This window comes from Varanus komodoensis, unplaced genomic scaffold (assembly GCF_004798865.1).
Source record: "Varanus komodoensis strain SLA01 unplaced genomic scaffold, ASM479886v1 scaffold8, whole genome shotgun sequence".
In the NCBI taxonomy this organism is placed as follows: domain Eukaryota; kingdom Metazoa; phylum Chordata; class Lepidosauria; order Squamata; family Varanidae; genus Varanus; species Varanus komodoensis.
Genome location: NW_025336481.1, coordinates 2,509,744 through 2,531,458, shown reverse-complemented (window position 1 = coordinate 2,531,458; position 21,715 = coordinate 2,509,744).

The following is a 21,715-nucleotide window of genomic DNA, read 5'->3' as shown; positions in this document are numbered from 1 at the left end:
TAGGGGGATGCGGCACAGACACCTGTATTTATTTTAGGATCTGATGATGCAGGCAGCTCTGGCTTTGCTGGTTCTCAGGCCTCTGCCACACACAAACTGCCCTGCTCCAGTGGTGGAAGGTGTCTTTACTCAAATATCTTCCCCCTGGATGTTCTTACATGAGGCAACATCCACGTCCCTTAATGGACTTAAGACACACAAAAGACACAGAACAGGGTCAGGCTATTGTCTACTGAGTCATGCAGGGCATTTGTCGTGGTTCCAGGCCGTCGTATGGCAGCCCTGTGAATGGAGGCCCTCCAGCATTGCCTGTCCATGGCAGCCCTGCTCAGCTCTTGCACATTTCAGGCTGTGGCGTCCTTGATGGAGTCCCTCCATTTCATAGCTGGGCTTCCTTCCCTTCTCCTGCCTTCGGCTTTGCTTAGTATGATTGCCTTCTCCAGGGAGTCTGGCTTCCCATGATTTGTCAAAAGTACAGCAGCTTCGGTTTTGCCTCACCCCCTGAGCCAGGGGTCAGACTAGATGGCCCGGGAGACCCCTCCTGACTTGTTCTGTTTCTATGTTTCTATTTTCACTTTGGGGGGAGTTCTGCCTTGATCTCTTCTAGGATGCCCTCGTTCGTCTGATTCACCAAGCTCTCCTCCAGCACCATCTTTGGAATGCCTCACTTTTCTCCCAGTCAGCTTTCTTCACTATCCAGCATTTCCACTACAATTGTAATAATGTTTAAATTGACAGTTATACAAATAAACTAACACTTTTAGGCAAGCCAACATCATTCTTAATATTCTGTTTTTTGATGACGCATGTCCTCTTTTTTGCCAATTCATGAGCGGCTGCCCTACATTGAATGCATAACATGTCAGCTATCCTTTTTTTAAAACTTTGGTGTAAACATGACGGGCGCAGCTTGGATAAGGGCCACTGCCCGTGGGGAGGGGCATCAAACTTTCCCATTCAGCCTCTCCCCCACTAAGTCCCCCTCTTCACGGGGGCTAAAGAAAAGAAGACAAGAACTCCACCGGCACCTTCCAATTACTTGGCAGCTGTTCTCCTGGACTCTCCGCCTTTGGGCTCAAGACAAGCTGCTCCTGCACTGGAGACTTTCCTCCAGCAGAGGCTGAACAGAACTCCATGAGGGAGTCTCCAGATCCAAGTGGAAGTGGGCTTTGAGCTTAGTGGGAGCTTTAGCTGGGATCAGATCTTTCCTTGTCCGGGATTTTAGAAGGTTCCTCACGCTGCCCCATCAGCCTAGCGTGTGTCCAATTCGTTTTGTTAGGGCCTGTTGCATTTTCTTGCCCGTGTGCTTTCGTCATACCTCTCCCCAAACACCCGTTCAGAAATATTCTAAGATATTATCCGGCTTTACATGAGAGAAAGCCACATTCTCCCGTGCAGATGCATTATGCAAATCAAGCCACTGTGCCTGCATTCTCTTTGCAAAGCTTGCCTTGGTCACATCTGCTAATCATTTGGGGAGGTCAAAGGCCTGCAAAGCACTGGAGTCTTACCCTGAAAACCCACAGCCGTCTTCATGGGAATACTAAACTCCTCTTCAGTGTTTGAGGATGCAAGCCTATGACCCCAAAAGAGTGTCCGAAGGGCAGCAGGGTATTTTGGATTCTCTGACTTGAGGTCTCTGGCAAAAAGACCATCTAGTGAAAAAATGCATGCCGGAAGGTGGGGAGATGAGGATTTCCCTTCCTGCCCCCACATTCAGGGCTTATGACCATCAAAGGGCCAAGCCGCAGGGTTGTGCCCTTAACAACTCCAAAGCTACTTTTAAAATATTCAGCAGTGCCATTTTCAGGATACACTGGAATGGTCCCGAAAATGCACGTTTCTGCATAATCACGATACACTGATTATAGCAGAGTTCATTACGATCAATCTACCCGCATGAAATGTATCAGCATCTTCAAACGACTTTGCGTTTATACAAAAGCAAAACTCATTTCTGCTGGATGCTTCATACGGTGCAAAAGCAATTCATTCTCTGGCATACACTGACCCTGCGAAAGGTTGTGTTGCTGCGCTGCGCATCCCTTAGGAAAGGTCACGCAGGTGAGGTCTGACTTTACCTCCCTGAAGAAAATGGGCTTTGTCAGCTGGCGTGAAGCAGTCCAAGCTGCGAACTTGCCTCTTTCCGGAATCTGCAAGCGTGTCAGCGTTCGGTCTCACCCGCCCTTGCTCGTCTTCTTGATCTCCCTTGCTCTCACCTGCTCTTGCCTTCTTGTTCCCCTTCTTTTCCAGAGATTGACATGCTGCTCAGAATGGCGACGAGAGGCCCTCTGCTCTCCCCACAGCCCGCCTGCCTTGATCTCCAGACCCCTCCAAAGCACAGAGGTGACGCTCTGTTGCCACAGCAAGACTGCTGAATATGGATCTTGTCGGCTCGGCTCGGCTCGGCATGAAAAACAGCCCGATGCCTCGGTAGCACCGTGATGACCGCTCTCTGCGACTCCTCCACACATCTGGGAATCCCACCCAGCCCTCCCTCCCTGCTCCCTCCCTGCCTTTTTGCCCTAGGATCATGATTATGGCTCCATTTATCATGCGGCGCGCTGGCCAGCCACCGTGATCAGGCGGCCCGTATCTTTATTAATCCATGCGCTGCTATGAATGATCAGCCGGGGGGCTGGGTTCTCTTGCATGCATGCTTCAAACTCATTTTGTGGGCACTCACTTCCTCGCGTGCTAAATCCCTCGAACGCTGCTTGACGCAATCCAGGAGCTGTGGATTATGCCTCTTGTCCACAGACGAGGACTTTTGGCTTTAAATAATAACAGTAATACTTTTAAAAGCATTAGCACTTCAAAGCAGCATAGAGTGCTCCAGGATTGATCACAGAATGGTCTTGGGAATGGGGAAGAGGGCTTCCCGTGCACCAATCCCGGATCAGAAATTATCTCCTAATTTTCCAGCTGCCTCCCATTTGCTTCCAAGCGCTCGCCTTTCTTCCCCTCCATTCTGGTCATGAGAATTACGATTAACGTTAATACATTTCTTAGGCGGCTGTCTCATTTCAGTTCTTTTTCTCTGTCTTTGCTCTTACGGGATAGCAAAACGGGCTGGCAAGGAAGGCTTTCCTCCAATACTGATGACTGACTTTAATTGAGCGGTTTTTCATCCTTACAGGGAGATCACAGGCTGGTTCTCGCTGAGACGGCTTCTCCGCGTCACAGGCTCACGCTGGCTGGAGCCAGCCATGGAGTGTGTCTTCCGACGAGGAAATTCAGGTGGTGCAGAAAGTCTGCCTTTTCTCCGGAATGCATTTGCCGGTGGAAACTGTGGCTGCCGTTCCCTCCCCAGGGCATTGGAGGGCTGGTGGGAGGAGAAAAGGGCTTCACCTGCTCTGACCTGTGCAGAAGAGCCTCAGCCTAAGCTTAAAAATAGAGGAAAGGACCTGCGGCTGCAGCTTCTAAGCTCCCCAAGCCCTTTTCATATGATTCCACCCTGCGGCTGGTCAAGATGCTCTTGGCATTTGCCCCCGGCAAAGGGGCATGTGTTGGATTTCGAGGAATTCTCGCTCAGGCCCAGAACTTCAGATGGACCCTGCAGTTTGCTCCTTCCTTCGCGTGCTCCTTTGAAGGTCCCTTTCCAGGAGCAGGTGGGAGGCGTACCACCCCCCACCCAAGCAAGTGGCAGGCGGCAGCAAGGATCCGTGGGGCGCACAGCCACCCCGGCCACCTTCGCTCTTCCTGCAACGCTTCTGGGCTCTGACAGGACCAGGGGCATTCTGGGGGATGCGGAGAGGGGAGCAGCTGCCCTAAACCAAAAAATCAGCAGAAATTAAAAGGGGGAAAAGGGGAGATATCAGCCAGTGGGGTCTGCCAAAGCGGGGGGGATACATGAGCAGAGCAGTGTTCCCTTTGTAAAAATACACCTCCACATTATCTATTTATTAGATTTAAATCCCACTCCCTTCTTCTAACAAACTCAAAGCGGCTTACATCATTCTCCTCTTCCCGCTCTCAGTCTTATCCACAACAACAACCCTGCAAGGTAGGTTGGGCTGAGTGTCTCTGACCCAGGTCTGCTGAGTCCCAGTCCCACGCTCTTAACCACTACACCACACTGCCTCTCCACTTCGCCTGGGAACTTTCCCTTTGCCTAGGCTGGTATTTTTCCCCGGTGTTGCATCTGCAAACGTCCGCCGTGCATGCAGATTGCTCTGAGTCCCCGCACAGCACTTTCCGGGCTCCAGGTTGCGTGCCAGCCACCGCCCCCCATGTCGAAATAGCTCCCCGGCCTCTGGATTCAGAGTTCCTGTTGCAGCATTTCTACAGAAATGATGTCGTTCGATTTCATAGACCGACCATGTCATTTGGTCTAAGGCAGCCTCAGGTCTTAGGCAACCTATCTGTGGATCGTGTGCCTGGGAATGATGGGAATTGCAGTCCAACACCGCGTCAGTGGCTTTGGGGCAGATTGCTGTCGATGCTGTAGCAACGGCAACACCGAGCATCTTCCATTTTGATATGCGCAGGATTCGAGGAGACCAGAGTCCCCCAGTGGCAGTACCTTTGAATGGCGCATTAACCCCGGTCTAGTTTACAGATAAACCTTGCCGACAAAGTCGGCCATAACGTCGTTTAGTCGTGGCACCTGATGCCGCCTCGGCACAATCCGCCTGACGTTGGAACATTTCTTCATCAGGTTTACATGGACACTGCCTTGCTTTTCTCTATCACATACTCCGGGTAATGCATCTTCTGCCGCCAGGCGTTTTCCTGGAGAATATTCGATTGTGTTTTGGTCATCCAGCCAAAGCTGGGGAAAGAGGACACCTCCGATGTTCCAGAGATGGAAACGGGTCTGTGCTGGTCACCTCCTATCCACTGTCCAGCCCCTCAGCCCCATGGCTGCCTTCTCCCAAAGGCTCTGCTCCCCAGCTTCTCCAACCCGCTGCCCCCACAGACGTGGGGCTGCAGCTCCCATCATCCTGCAGCAGCGTGGCCACAGGGAGCTGTAGTCCCGCGCAACGGGAGGATGGGGAAAGCTGACGAATGCCATGCTGCAGGGTGGGGAAGCTTTCCACAGAGGGCCGGCTTCTCTCAGGGAAAATGTTTCCAAGGCTGACCTGGAGCAGGACAAGAGCTGGAAAAGGGCACACCCACTGCCTCTAACCAAACTTACACAGCGGTTGCTTTAAAACCAAGGACCCGCTCCCCCAACCTGATGCCCTCGAAAAGTTTAGGACTACAGTTCCCATCTACCTGCCCCAGCAAGACTCATGGTCAGCAGTGCAGGGAATTGTAGTCCCGAGCATCTTGAGGGCTCCATGTGAGGGAAGAAGTGCCAATAAGGTGAATTTCTGGCAAGTCAAGGTGGTGGGGGGGCAAATTCCTCCCTCTCCGAAACTGAGACCTCATTCTCAGGTGCCAGATTGAGTCACAGTGTGTCAGGATTGGGGCCTGGATAACTCTGCAAGTGCTTGCAGAACCAGAAGCACCTTTGGAAGCGCTTGCAAGGCACACCTGTGGAGACCCCGAAGCTCAGCATAAAGGGCTTCCCTGCTGCTCCGTGCCTTGTTACAGTTCATTCCTGCCTTAGAAACAGAGCGAGTCAGAAGGGGCCTCCTGGGTCATCTAGTCTGACCCCCAGCTCCAGCTGGCTCTGCTCATGACATGCCCGCCACCTAGTCTAGACCAACCCATTGAGATACAACAGCCAACAGGACACACACATACACAAATAATACCAGCCCAGAATCTTTTGCTGCCTCAGGAAGAAGTTACATATAGCCATGCTGACCACTAGCTATTGATGGCCTAAACCCCTGTTCTAATCTTCTTTTAAACTCATTCAAGTTGAAGTCCATCACTGCATCTTTGGAAGTGGATTTCACAGTTCATCTGGAATGAAACACTTATTTCGCCTTTCCTGCATGTCCCACCGTGCAGCTACCTTGAATGACCTTGGTTCTTCTCCACCTTCTTCACACCTTCCTTTCCATGCTTTCCTTTGTCCGTCCTTCTTCAAGCCACCAAGCCTCAGACCTTTCCAGCACGGTCGCCCTTTCTCACTGCAACTGTTTATCCAGCCTCTTGATCACCAAGATTGCCTAAATGGCTTGTGCCACAGGGAGCCATCGGTGACCCTCCTTGGCTGAGACCTTCTCTGTGTGATCTGCAGGGGCCAGATACATCCTGTAGGGGAGATAAGTCATTGCAGACACATCTATTGTCAAGTTGCCCCCATGTACCATGCACAAACCTGCAAAACCCACACTCTCCTGTGTGGCGGAGTGCTCTCCCTTGCTCAAGCCCTGCTCCGGTTCATTCCTGCCTTGGGCAAGGCTGCTCCAGCCAGCGGCCTTCCTGCCTGCTCTTGCCATCTTTCCTCCAAGTAGAGTCTCTCCCCCCCCGCTCTCCTGCCCCCCAAACTCAGACTTTCATCCATGCCTTTGACTCAGACCTGCTGACTTGCCCCAAGGCTCTGGCCCTTCATGAGCTCAGGCGTGCGCCCCAGACCCGGTGTTCTGCCCCCCTCCTTGCGGCCGCGCTGGAGGGGCCCTCCCTCAGTGATGGAGATCGCATGGGCTCTACGGGAAGAATATGGGATGCAGGTGGCGCAGTGGTTTAAACCGCTGTGCTGCTGGGCTGGTTGATCGAAAGGTCGCCGGTTCGAATCTGCACAACGGGCAAAGAGGCTATTAAGGCTCCACAGGCAGTGTTGTGAACGTTCCCTGTGTCCAAAAGCCAGGCTACCTTCTTGGAGCCATGCAAGGCTAGGAAGAGCCCTGGAGATAACGGCCTTCCCCGGTCAAGCCTCAGTGAAGAGCAGCTTTCGCTGTGAGAACAAGACTGTCTGCTTCACGGAAGAAGTGCTGTTCCTCCCCGATCTCCAGGGCTGTTGTGAGCAAGCGTAAGGGCAGGCTCTGGCAAGCATTCCCACGGGATGTGAGCTGTGCCAGTTTTGCTGATCCAGGTTCAGAAGAAGAAAGATTGACCAGCAGTTATCCAAGGTCCTGGGACCCAACATGAGGAGAGTGCAGTGGGAGAGATTAGCTCAAGGGCAGGCAGGGAATCAGCTCAACGAGACCCCGGGAATGTTGGGGATGTTGGCATGGGAAGTCTATACAATGGAGAGGCCGTGCCCCCTGTGGAGGTGGGCCCTGGTGCTTGCCCTCAGCACTGGGGGGGTTCCCAGTGAGGGACACGGCGGGAGGAGTGGAGGCTTCCCTGTTTTCAAGGCATGCCACCTCAGGGTGAGAAACAGACGCGGAGCTTGGGGCAGTCATCGCCAGATGGGGCCCACAAACTGCTTTGCGCATGCTCAGAGACTTGGCTAGATGATTCACATGCAGAAACGATAAAGATCATTATGCAAAAGAAGCAGCTCTCAGCTTGTGTTTGTCGGAGGGAGGCAACGCAGCTTGCAACAAGGGTAGAGGTGAGATCCTGGGTGTACTGACATCTTCTGGAAACACGAAAAGAGAAGACCTTTATAAAACCCATGGCAAGAAGTGTGGGCTTTTGCTTTCAGATTGGGGGGAGAAAGGATGTGTCGTTCGCCCAAGCAACTTTGGATTCCCCAGGAACCCTCTCCTGGCCTGTTCAGGATCGAGTGCGGCCACCCAGAGGGCAGTGCAAGCTTTCTTGGCTTGTTTATATTCCGTATCCGTGCTCCCAACGCTTCAGTCCATACCTACTCAATAAACCGTACATTACCTTTGATACAGGCAAACCATTAATGGTGGTGAAGGCAGGTAGGGGTGGCTTCTTCCCTTTTGGTCTATGCTGGGGAAATGTAGTTTTCTGGGGAGGCTGGTGACCCCCATTTCTGCGGGGCTCCTCATCCGTGGCAGCTTGTCTATTCAGCTTGGTAGGAACTGTCCGTGGTCCTGAACCCTGCCTGTAAATATTCAGCTCCAGGGATTCAGCACCTATCAAACCGAAAAGACAGCTGCAAGGGATGAAGAATCCCTTGGGGCAGGAGGCGGGAGCCACTCACCTCCTTTGAGATGTGTTCCTATGCAGAGCTAAGGACAAGATCCCGTTCTGCGCGCTGAAGCCGGCTAGGCTGCTCATGGAGTGTCCCTCCCGCGCTGGGCTTCCAAGCATGTGGCAGGTCCCATGGCCGACAGTCTTTCTTCCAGCCCTTTGCTGCTGCCTCCCAGTCTGAATACTGCTCCGCTCTGCCTAATGGTAGGGCCAGCCCTGACTCGACCCACAATGAAAAGGGCCACTGCCGTGCTCTTGTCCACTGGCACACCAAGCAGCCCGCGAGTTCCCATCTGCTTGCGCCTCCTGGCATTCTGGGTTAAGGATGCGAGAGCCAGCATGGTTTTCAGGCCCTCTGGAAGCGGTGCTTTGGCTCAGTCGGTGTGTCTGTTTTTAACCTGCTTTTGGCTCGTCTGAGTGAGAAAGGTTCACATTGCAAATGGAAACTGTTTATTTCTGTACGTATTTTTCAGAAGTTCACACTTTCTCCCTGCTGACTAAAGTGTGAAAATACGCGTTAAGAAAGAAAATATACATTTCTTTGAATGTAATCACAATTTTGGGAATTTGCAAACATTTCTCTGGAAAAAAAAGAAATGCTCAGTTTTGCATTCAGGATTATGAGCAGGATATGCAGAATTTGCAAATTCTCACACATGCTGTGCGATGCTGCAAAGGACACCAGAGGCCTCTGCCACAGGTCTCCACGCGTCTGCGGTAGCATTGTTCCCATTCCTTCCATAAAAGCATAACAGACTATTCAATTTGTCTTTTTAAAAAATCAGAATATTTCCAGATAGGAGCTGCCAGCTCATTGCCACAGCTTTGCAAAACCTTTGCCTGGGTTTGTGGCCTATTTTCTCTGCGTGTGAACTTCCAGTAAAGTCTGATGGCTCAGTAAGCCGGCTGTCAAGTGTGACATGAATTTTTCCACTGCAGGTTTCATCCTGAAACATGATTGGTACTTCCCGCAAAGTATACCTAAGCATTAGACTACAGGGAACATCAGAAGCCTCACAGCCGATTGGCACCTGTTTGCTTACCTTAATGCAGGTGTGCATGACACAAAGGGCGTTTCTTCATAAGCCTGTGTGTGTGTGTGTGTGTGTGTGTGTGTGTGTGTGTGTGTGAGAGAGAGAGAGAGAGAGAGAGAGAGAGAGAGAGAGAGAGAGAGAGAGAGAGAGTGAGTATTGGAACATAAATTGGGAAGGTGGGAACAGTCAAGCCAGCATGGCACAGTGGCTGGAGTTTGGACTGAGGTCCAGGAACATCCTGGTTTTAATCCCCACTTGACCCTGAAGCTCCCGGGTGACTTTGGGCCAGTCATGGACTCTCAGCCCTACTGTGCAGGGCTGTTGTTGTGAGGATAAGAAAGGAGTGGCAGAGAACTATGCAAGCTGCCTTGGAGGCAGGGTATAAATTAATAGTAGTATCATCATCATCATCCTCATCCTCATCATCATCCCTTCCAACCCTTCCACGTTGGTGCTCATCCAGACTGGGACCCTGCACACCTTCACTAAGGTAGGTTCAAGTTCACACAACATATTTAACACCATGTGTGGTACAGCCCCGAGAGGAGCCACCTGCTCCTGGCATCTCCATGTCTCTTTTTGCCTAATTCTGCCACGCTCCTTGCAATCAAAGCCCAGACGTCTGTCTGATCGCATTTAGACCCACAGGGCTGGCCGTCTTCGGCACTCGCTGCAGCCTTTGCTTATCCCGGGGCTGAACCGCAGGCAGCCGCCCATCCGACTGGATCTAGAAACTGTGCCAGGAGTCGGAGCAAAGGGCAGCCTGCCCAGGCTAAGGACAATGCCGAGAAAAATCGTGCAGCCTAAACAAAGTCTTGATTTAAAAAGGAAGCTCGGAAGCCCTTCCTATTGAGGTCAAACAGTTGCTACTTTGCTGGCATGGGCACATGTGTGAAAGGTACAGGCCATTTGGCCTCTGCCTAAAGACTTAACCAGCCTCTGCCAACCTAAATCGACTGGGATGAAACACTCCACCTCTGTGGGAAGTGTCAGAAGGTGGCAGGCAGGGCCTTCTCCGTGGCAGCCCCCCCAGTATTTGCATGATCTCCGCACCAGCCAGGTGCCAGCACTGCTATCATGTCAATGCCTGGGTGGAGGAGGACTGCCCTCCATGTCGAGGCATTTAAATGGCTTTTCATGCCCTGGGGAAGTGATGCGAGCTGCTTTTTCTTCCAACAAGCCTCATTGTGTTAAACTTGTTTTAAGGTATAATCTTGTGCAAAGAAGGACAGAAAAGCCGTCTACAGTTCTCAGTTACGCTGGAGGAATTGCAGGTCGTCGTTCTGCCCAAACTTGCATTGGGTTGTGCCCTTAGTTGTTGAAAACGTTCTCAGTTCTGTTTTACATGTTGCATTGACCTTAATGCTGTGTTTCTCTCGCATTTTATTGTACAGTGCAAATTGTTGTGAGCCATCCAAAGAGCTTTGGCTTTTGGATGATGTGGAAATGGCAGTAAGAACAACAGGGGTGTCCTCGGGCAACTTGACAGTGGTCCGAGAGCGGAGGCTGCCGACACCACTGTCAGAGGGGCCTTCTCCGTGCCAGGTTTCAGGCTGAACCTTGAAGGACTATCTACAGCACTGAACCTTTTTTTCTTGTGAGAGGGGATCAACATCATCAACAACTCCTTCACAGTTCAGACTGAAACCTGGAGTGGATACACATCCCCCATTGACGTCGGCACTCCCTGCCTCAACTGGCCGTAGGTATCTGGGCTATTAAAGAGACCTCAGATCCCCTTCTTGGTCAGGAAAAAACCAGCCTCCTGGAAGCAAGCAATGGTGAAATTTGCTATTAAAATCTGCAGATCTGTATATAGCAGAATTTAACCTGATTGGCCCATGGCAAATAATACATGCAAATGAACGATTGCACATTTATTCCTCTGCCCACCACCATTGTTTTCGGTTGGGCTTCTTTTCGGCATCCTAGTTACGCTAAATCAGAGGCTGCAAGATTGAAATGTCAGGCACATCCAGCCGTGCCCAAGCGCAAAGAGCCGCAGGCCTACCGACCTTTGGTGCTTCCATGTTTCTTTGTTATATGATGAGTCTTTCAGGGGTCAGACTCTTGCTGGGTTACGAGAATATTTTTAAATTCATGGCAGGGATGGCACTCATGCTCCAGCGAGTGGGAGATTACTGAGGATTTCATCCAGCGCCCAGATATGGCTTTTGCTTCTCATAAAAATAAATTTTAAAAGGCGCTGTGATTAGTTTTAAGGGATAGGCTCAGAACTCCTATAAGTCAATTTGCCAGCTCTCGAAATGCATATCTTTACCTGGAGGTGCAGCATGTTAAATATGAACTGAATAATATTTTCCCCACAAGAAGGCAGATTAGCTTTAGCTGGCTTAAGACAGACATATGGGAAGAATGGCCCAGTTAGAGCTTGGTGAATCATCTTGGATGACAAAAACATCCAATTATTATTTCAGCAGTTAAAGAGGACAGTAGTAAGAAAGTTACACCTCCTGAAGATAGAAATTTTCATTAAAAAATTCAGAGATTTTGAAATAGCAGAGCAAAGCATGGATGCTTTTTCCACCTCAAGGTATTCCTCTATCTAGATATTCTTAAAGACATCTTTTAACGGCACCTTTGAGGATGGATGAAATTATGAAAGCAATAACTAACATAAAAACACAGAAAACACCTGGTTGGGATGAATGTCCTCCTGAGCAATATAAAACATTTTCTAACTTTCTAGTTCCCAAGATTTATTATTTGTATAACTCTGTTTCTCATTTGTTAGCATACAATGATGCTTGTATCGCATTAATTCCAAAGCCTGACAGAGATCATACCTTCTCTGCTAATTATTGAGTGATTTCATTGATGTGTTGACATCAAAATATTAGTGGCAATCTCAGCTGACAGACTACAATGAGTTATTACAATGTTAGTCCAACAAAATTGGGTGGGATTCATTAAAAATACAAAAGGCGCTGAATATCTCAGATTGGCTGGGAATCTGATTGCATTAAATAAGGACAGAACAAATACAGCTGCTATTATCTCTTTGGATGCTGAAAAAGCTTTTGTTTGAAATTTATTTTCTCCACATTGAAACTGAGCATTTCAGGAATAGATTCGATTTTATCTGATACCTATATAATAAGACGGTTTTCCATATATTTTCATTTACAGATTTTATTACTTGGGAGAGGTACTAGACAGAGATATTTGAACCATTGAAAATACTGGAAAGTATTTTCAGAAGCTTAATTTTTATTTCATAATTTTACTCCAATCTGAATATCCTTGAAAAGGGTGGCAACCTTCATTTAAAAGGGTGCAGTCAGCTTCCGTAACCTTTCCTGATGTTATTGTGGCTACCAAGTGATTTTTCCTAGCTTCGGGCATTCTCCATTTGGGTTAATTTCCTCTCCAATCCCTGGTCAATTCTATACATTTGTTTGTGGATTCTCTTCCCAAACGGATTTCTTTTTCGCTGGACCCTTGCTTTGCTACAGAGGGGGCCGTTTGAATCATTTTCACACGAAAATTAACATCACAGGAAAATGCACATTTAAACTGGCAAGAAAGTGTTTGCTTGGCAGACTTGGGCAGGCGGACTTGGATCAGCTGGTAGGTCCTGATATTAACTTTTTACCATTTCCCGCTTTGTGGGCTAATTATAAATGGTCAGCTATAGCGCGTTGGCAATGTATGCATCGAAACATTTGTTAGAGGCCGGTCTTGGCCACGTTGTTTTTACAGCTTCAGCGCCAACTGTGTGATTGGAAGGGCTGGTTGTGGCTGAACAGCTCCGTCAGCCTGCAATTAATTTGTATAAAACATCTATTATCAGTGGATAAATATGATGCACAGGCTCTTAACCAAGAAAGGAATAATACACCAGAATACCCCAGTTTTCCCCATTGGAGTGTTTCACTGTTATCTATTCCAGAAGGGGTAATAGGCCACAGGGTACCTTAAATTCAGCAAAAATTAATGTTTTCCGTAGAGTGGATGCCACAACATCTCTTTGATGAGGGCTTAATTAGATTGGCCAATTGTTGGAGGTGTAATGCCCACTAAAACTTCTTTTCCATGGGTTTTGGCAGTGCCCAGGGGCACCTTCCTTCTGGGAGAAGCTAGCAACTCAAATAAATGATGGACACTTCTTCAACATTCAGTGATGCACAGATCCTTCTAAGCTACCCATCGTCCCCCTGAATTTAGCACAAGGTCAGCTCAGATGCATCCTCCCCGTCCTTTTGATCTCTGAGAGACTAATGCCGGCACATTGGAAGGATGAACGATCACCTTAAGTAACACAGGAGGTGCCAGACCACATGAGACTCTTGGTGTTTGAAGAAGTGGTCTTTTGGCATAATTTATGAATGGATCCATATATGGATATTTAAGATGCATCTTGTGAAAGTCAGTGCCTCTTTTTAGCATTAATATTTTGCTATATATAACAAATCTTTGATTAGTGTTAGGGATCTTTTTCAATCTTTGCCACCACCACCACCCCCAATAAAAAGACAACCCTAATCTCTCTTTCTCTCCCCCTCCCTCCCTGGAGTGGTTTAGCTTTTGTAATGCACCCTAAAATAAATAACAAATAAATAGATAACGGCAACACACACACACACACACACACACACACACGGTGTGAAGGTGTGATCTGTCCGAGACGGGATGACCAAAGGTGAGCGGCACAGCAAAAGGGGAGAGGAAGGAGAGGGGGCTTGGCTTGACATGAGGGGCTGAGGGAGGCGAGACGGCACCGGTTCCGTCTGCACAGGGACGCAGAGGTGGCAGGTTCCTGCAGCCGGAACACGAGGCCCACGCCGAGTCCTGGCAGGGCGCAGAGGTCTGCCAGGATGCGAGTGGGCCAGAGGTGAGGGCGACGCTCAGGTACAGGCCGAGCCCAGGTGTGGGCAAAGCAGAGTCAGAAGCAAGCCACAGTCCCCAGGCAAGGCAAGGGCAGCGGGGACAGGCACTGGGCAAGACAACGGAAGCCTGGGTGCGACTGAGGATGAGGCAAGACTGGAAGCAGGATCCAGCCCACGAGCCCCCCCCCCCCCCCCACACACACACAGGTCCAAAGGATGCTCGTGAAAGCACCATCCAAACGTTTTCACCGGACAGCATCCCTCTCGTTTCAGCAAATCTGCCCAGGTTTGCCCGCTCAGTGTGGCACAGTTCCACGCTATTAAAAACATCAGCCGCTTCAGGTCTTGCAAAATTCAGAAGAACAGACGCTCTGTTCTTCCTAAGACGGGATCTCTTCCCGGGTTGTGCAATGCTGCCCGAGAGCCTCAGTTCCTGCGGGGCCTTCCGATGCGCCGTCTCTGCCACTCCCACCCACGTTCCTGGCAGTTTTCATTCTGATCAAAGTTGGCTTATGAGTCACGGCCCTGGCACCGCACTCTGATCTGCCTCGCTCAAACAGACGAACCTGAAGGCTGGCTGTGAACTGGCGTGGTGATAAGAAACGCACGCACAGCCTTGACTGGCTGCTTCCGGCTGAGATGCCTTCTTCCCATAGCTCTGCTAGTTCTGCCAGGACAAACCGAGCAAAAGCTGTGCCATACTAGGGCTGCTAGAAGCCTGAAACTGTACGGACATCTTTAGAGTTAAGATGGGATTCCTGATCTGATCAGAAATCCAGGTTGCAAGTCTTGCTCCCCAGGTATGCACACCTTAGAGATGCTAATTCTTACCTGTCCTGAAATGTCTCCCTTTGGAGGTGCACTCGTGGACGTGCTAAGCGTTTACCTGTCCTGGGGCCCTTTTTGTCTTGTGTTGCCTCAGTCCCATCCAGTCCTTTTGTTTTACTCTCATGCAACAACAGGGGGGTGGGCTGGATGGCCTTCATGGCCCCTTCCAACTCTACTATTCTGTGATTCTATGATCTCTAGCAAACTGCCTACCTGGTCCCCATCTCCCCCAGCCTCGCTACATAACTGACAGCTTATAAAAGCTTCCGGTTCTTGGTGGTACCTTCAGGGGCTGCCTACCTGCTGCAGGTGTTTCCTGTACATTGGAATAAGCTGTGCGTGTCCTTTTGATTGTGCACCCCCAGCGGAGCCCGAGTGGCTGCCCTTGTCCGTTCACACGCTGCCCCCCACAGAGCTGATCCACAGAGGCCCTGGAATGGATGCGAGAATTCAAACCCAGGTGCTGTCCAAGGTCCTGAGACACTTCTGGAAATAGATGTGGGGAGAGTCACCCAAGGGACCAGTCTGCTCGGCTGTGGGAATGGGGGGCTGCAGCCGTCTGGGGGAGAGGACCTCGAATGGGTGGGAAACTCCTGCCTTCTGCAGAGGTAAATCCAACGGCTAGATGTCATCATCAGAAGGAAGTCCAGTTGGGTATCAAGTGGGCCGAGTGGAGGCGTGCCCAATTTCACGCGCTCCTCTCCCAGGGGGAGACGCCGAAGGGTTCATAAAGAGAGTTTTGCTTAATGAATGTCCGAAAAGGCTCAACTCTTCACTTTGTGCATGCTCAGAGACTTGTGCATTGCAATAAAGTGTATTAGCAAATAAATATGCATGAGGCTGAAATTGCCTGGAGAGAGAAGGATGACTCATGAGACCTGCAGACTTATTATCACTGTTTTTAAAAAAATCCAAGCAAGTAGAAAGATAGCCCGTCAAGGAGAACGTCTCCATCCCCATTCTCTCTGTGCTTATTTTCTGCTTGCAGGGATATTTTTATTTCCCATGGGAGAGTTTTAAAATAGGTCACTTCCGACTTACTTACGGATCTGAGCCATATATGACATGAGCTAAGTGCAAAAGACACATCAAAAATGTGGTCCCGGGGCCACTCAACTCTGAGCTTAGCTCTGCCTTGGCTCTTCACGCCACACACACAATTCTCCCCAGCTGCGCCCACTTTGGCATTTGACTCGATCCAGCCCAATTATCTGCTACAATTTCTGAGGCTTTTCCTCAGCTTTGCCAACTTTCACGCAGAGGCCCGTGTCTTAGCCCGCAAACCTTGACATGATTGCTGGAGTTACCTGTTTCTGGTTGTGGACACAAACCTCACGCAGCCAAACACTGTGTGGCTGTTAGACTCACAAACATGGTGTGGCTGTAAGACTCCCCCGCCCCAATCCAGCAGAACACCAAAGAGCCTTTGAACGGGCACCGGAGAGGAGACTGGCCCCATCTCATGGCTCGGCGACCAAAGACCCCACCGCATTTGCACCCGGGGCTGCGCTTTTCGAGGAGGCAATGCTGAGGCACAAGTCCGTCTGGAGGAAATGTCCCCGCAGCTCTTGCAGCCCCCGAGCCACCTCTACCCCTGGCCCTAGGAAGCCCCCTTGCTTGGTGCTCATCTCCGTTCTTCACAGATGTCATCAAGCTTAAAAGGCTCGCTGCGCAATGGGTTACGGCAGCCCACGGTTTCCCCGCGAGGCCTTGGGGCCATGGGGAGCCCAACGGACTGCCACCTGCGTGCTCCTGCACCCTGAGCTTTGCTGTCCTGCATTTTTATCGCCTTGGTGCGCCAAGAGATGTTGATAATCTAATCACTCAGGCCCTTAAATCGATAATTTAATCACCCATTTAATCACTCACGTTGCATAAGCTCTAGGAGCCCAGGGCAGGGTGTTTTATTTGTTATTCATTGTGCATTGCAAAAACTTAACCAACACGAATGAAGGGAAAATACCACAGTAAACCCGAGTGATTTTTGGATGAGATTTAAAAGGAGAGCCAGTGTGGTGCAGACTAGAGACACCAGAGCTGTGGGTTCCAGTCCCCATCTAGCAATGAAGCTGACGGGGTGACTTTGGGCCAGTCACTCGCTCTCAGCCTCACCCACCTCACAAGGTTGTTGTTGTGAGGATAAGATGCAGTGGAGAAGGACTAGCTAAGCCTCTCTGAGCTCCTTGCAAGAGGAAGAAAGGCAGGATATAAATTTAATATAATGAGATCCCTGCCGCTCATCACGTGTTATATGATTTTATGTATTTTGGTATATAAGAGAGCATGAAAATAATCATGCACAAACTTCCATTTCCTCATGAGATAAAGTCCTCATGGCTTCCACAAAGGGAAGTCTTGTCCCACAAACCTGCTAGAGTTTTGGAATGTCGGCAAACACATAGGCAGGGGCAATCCAGCAGACGTTGGACTTGGACGTCCGAAAGGCCTTCGACAAAGCCCCTCACCAAAGGCTCCTAAAAGTCATGGAATAAAACGGTGGCAGTGGAGGCAGGAAATCCTCCTATGGATTTCTAGCTGGTCAAGGAACACAGGACAGAGGGTGTGGATAAACGACAACTTCTCCCAGTGGAGACGTGTCACCAGCGGAGTTCCACGGGGTTCTGTCTTAGGACCGATGCTTTTTTGTTAATGACCTGGAAGTAGGAGCAGGGAGTGAAATGACCGAGTTTTTTGATGCCACAAACTATTCAGAATGGTCAAAACCAGAAGGGGATGTGGAGCGCTTCGGAGGGATCTCCCAAAGTGGGGAGGATGGTCATCGAAACAGCAAAAACATCCCCATTACGAGAACGCACTGATGGGATAGGAATGGGACAGGAAGGGGATCTCGGGGTGGTTGTGAACTGTCTGACGGAAATGCCGCCCCGATGGGCAAGCTGAACAAAAGAAGGCAAAATCCAAGCGAGGCCTAATCTGGAAACCAGAACTGCCGTGCTCTCGCCCCCTTGTCAGAATCCTTGGTGTGACTGCACTTCGGGTATTGTGTTCAGCTCTGGTTGCCTCACTTGAATTGAACACAATATCACCGAATTGGAAAGGAGTACAGAAAATGATCAGAGACCTGGAGCTTCTCCCGTGAGAGGAGGGGCTGGAAAACCTGAGACTGTTCAGCTTAGGAGAGTAAGGGATTTCTCTCTCTCCACACAGCACTCAAACCCAGGTGATCCCACAAGGCTGAGTGGGGGAAGGTTTAGGACAGGCAAGAGAACTTACTTCTTCACACAATGTATAGTTAAATTCAGAAATGCATTTCCATGAGAAGTGGGAATGACTGCAAATCTAGGAGGCTTTTAAAGGTGGATTTGGCAGATTCACGGAGGAGGAAGCGATCTTGGCTATGTGCTCCCTCCTTCCCCAGAGGTGACAGGCATTCATGCATCAGCTGTTTAGGGGCTTAGCAGGAGGGGGTCTCACCCCCATCCTTCTGGAGAGACCCTTGTTGACTCAGACCAAGCTGTGCAAAATTTCCACAATTTCAGCTTCAATTTCTTTATAATCCAGCTCGATTATGATTGTGAGTAATACTATTTTCATTTCTATACTGCTCTGTAGCTGCAGCTTTCTGGGAAGCTTATAACAGTCCATAAAAACAAGACAATAACATGCAACAAAAAATGTATTCATCCTTCCCATCTAGATTGGTGACCTGAAGGAACGTCTCCTTCCTTGTACGCCCTCATGCATCCCTCAAGATCTGCGGGAGAAGCCTTGGTCCAGGAACCCTCTCTAAGAGAGGTAAAAAGGTCATCAATTCGGGGTAGGGCCTTCTCTGCAGTGGCACCCAGACTCTGGAATGCACTTTCCAGAGAGGTATGCCTGGTGCCAAGCACCAGGCCAAAACCTTTTTATTTAAACAGTATTTTAAACTTTAATAGTTTTTAAGTTTAGTCACTCTGTTTGTTTTGGGATATATTGTTTCGTTCTGTTTTATTATTTATTGAAATTGTTGTTTTAATTGTCTTTTTAAATATTGTAAGCTGTCCTAGGATCTTGTATAATAGGACAGCATATGAAAGCTTTTAATAAAATAAATAAATAAAGTTACGAATGACCTGGATGAGGGTGAAGAAATGGGAGCGTGTTTCAGGCAAGAGAGTGGTGAATTGAAGAAGAGAGTTCGAAGATCAGGGGTTCTGATGGTGCTGCAAGGGACGCATAACCCTTGAAGGGTCAGTTGCAGGTTACAAATTTACACCACCCCACTCACAACAGCCCTGTAAGGTAGTTCAGCCTGGGCGAGAGTGACTGGCCCAAGAACACCCAGTGAGCTTCCTGGCCGAAGCAGGGATTTGAACCCAGGTGTCCGAATCCGCATCAAGCATTCAAAGCATTGCATCAGGACCAGGAGAAGGGATCCATTCCCTCCCCTCCCCTCCCCTTTTCACCCAGCTTGGACAATGCAAACCACCCTGCAGAATGTCCGTCTGCAAGCCAGAACACACCCGTAGGCCCCCCTTTTCAAGTTTCTGAAGGGAGATAGCTGCAGAAAGCAACCCCAAACAAAGGGCAGTCACAGAAAAGTGGCGTGTTTGTCTCAGCTGCGGTAGCAGTGGAACATGGAAGAGGCAGCGTGGATGCACCCTGCCGACCGGAGCCGAGGGTCAGGAAGCCACTTCAAGGTCCAGGTGTGCTTTGCGAATACTCTATGGGAAAATAAAGGCCGTGTTTCTTTCAGAGAAACGATCAATACAAGGGAGAATTCAGCTGGAAGCAACCCTTGATAACCCGTTCTGAAAGTCCAGCACTTTTCTTGGCCGATGGGGACCGGGGGGGATGCAGGCACCCTTGCTGGGTCGATTGGAAGAACGTGGGAGGGGCACGGGAAGCAGCCGCTGAGCAAACCTCGATTTCTACATTGGTTGTCCGGTCTGAAATATGCCTAGGTAGGCACAGATTCAGCTCTGTCTGTGCTTCATGGACTTTCAGGTATTTCTCCTTCCATCATCCACTCACGGATGGAATCAGATTAAATTTTAACCAATATTTCCTACCACTTGTGCAAATTTGCAGCAACACTGACACATACCTGAGAACTGGCACCAATGCTCACTTGTACTAAAGCGCTAGTGCATATTTGCCCTGAAACTCCCGTCTGGTGGAGATGCAGCCAGAGATGAGGCAGAACGTGGACACTCGCTCCAAGTCCGGGCGCCCTTCCGGCTCTTGCAGCCGCCCAGGTGGCCATGGGGCTGGGCTTCGGGGACAAGGAAGGGAGAGGCCAGGCGAGGCGAGGGTCTCAGCAATGCCCCCCTCTCCACGTGCTCCGTGGCCAAGCACTTTGACAGCTGGAATGGGCTCTCGAAATCTTCTGCTGGGTGAGAGGTAAACAGAAGTGACTTTGCTGTCTCTCCTCTCCTTCTGGGCATCCGGTGTGTGGAGCCCCTGGACCGGGAGGGTCACAGCCGGCCTTAATGGACCATGACCTCCAGTGGTTTTTGGTAAAAAAAAAAAAAAGGTGCCGGAATCACGTCTTGGGGTCACACTTTTACACAAAGGTTGCCGCCGGCAGTAAGCACTCGGCGCGCAACCACACGACCGATCCCAAGCCGAGCAGCGTCCCAAGCCGAGCTGCGCCCTCACAATCAGCGCTGACACACAAGCAGCCCGCAGGCACTAGGTTAATGATTTTTGCTGCCGATCTGCTACGCCCGACAGGGCGATTCACAATCACTTGGAAAAATCCGTCAAAAAAAGGTGCCGGAACACCGTTCTGGTGCGTTCTGTGACGAAATAAGCCCTGGTGAGCTCCATTTGTAGCTGGCCACTTTCAGGTTGATTTGACTGAAAATCCAGGCCGAGCCCGTAAAATGAGGTGAGTACAAGCCCCGTGTGCAAGCTGCTCGCCCCACCGCGCAGGAGATGGGCGTGAGGTGCGGAGGAGCCTAGTTCTGCCGCTGGCTGAGCTGGGGGTGAGATGCAGAGGAGATGTGCCCGGGGTCTCTTTGCAAAGGAATAGCTCCCGGGGTGCCGCGGTCACGGAGCTGTTCCCAGGCAGAACTCTCCAGCCCACTTTGGGCACGGTGAAGAGCTCCCAGCCAGAAAAGCCACTGGTGAAGCTGTGTTACACGAGGGCACTTTTCATGTCATCAAGATGCTGAGGAGCGTCACCCTGAGGAGAGGAGAGGAGAGGAGGAGGAGGAGAGAAGAACCGAAGGTGGATCTTCTCTGGGCATTATTTATTTATTTATTTAAAACATTTTTATGCCGCCCCCCATCACAATGAAGCCTCGAGGCGGCTCACAACAGAAACAAAATACATAAATACATAACAATATAACAATAAAAAAATCATTTAAAAACCTCCGGTGCATCTCGACTAAAAATTTAAAAGCCTATAAATACAAATAATTTAACAATTAAAATAAGTTTTAAATAAAAAGGTCTTCGCCTGGCACCGAAAAACAAATAACGACAACGCCAGGTGGACCTCTCTGGGGAGCGCATTCCATAGATTGGGCGCCACCGCAGAGAAAGCCCTCCTCCAGGTACTCACCCTCCTAATATCATTCACAGAGGGTTCCCGGAGAAGGGCCTCTGCGGCTGATCTGAAGGGGCGGGAGGGCATATATGGATGCAAGCGTTCCTTTAGATATCCAGGTCCCAAGCCGTTTAGGGCTTTATAGGTCATAACCAACACCTTGAATTGGGCCCGGACTTCAATCGGGAGCCAGTGGAGCTGACAGAGAACTGGGGTTATATGAGAACAACGCCCAGTCCCCGTCAGCAACCTGGCAGCTCTATTCTGCACCAACTGAAGTATCCGGACCGTCTTCAAGGGCAGCCCCACGTAGAGCGTGTTGCAGAAATATAATCAGGAAGTCACCAACACGTGTGTCACTGTCGCCAGGCAGTCGTTCTCCAGGAAGGGACGCAGCTGATGGATCAGCCGAAGCTGAAGGAAGGCGCTCCTCGGCACCACCGTCACCGGAGCTTCTAGAGACAGCTCAGGGTCGAGGAGCACTCCTAAGCTCCATTAGAGGGCATCTGAAAGCTGAGAAAGCTTTCCCTGCTCCTTGGAATGCTCCCCAAGGC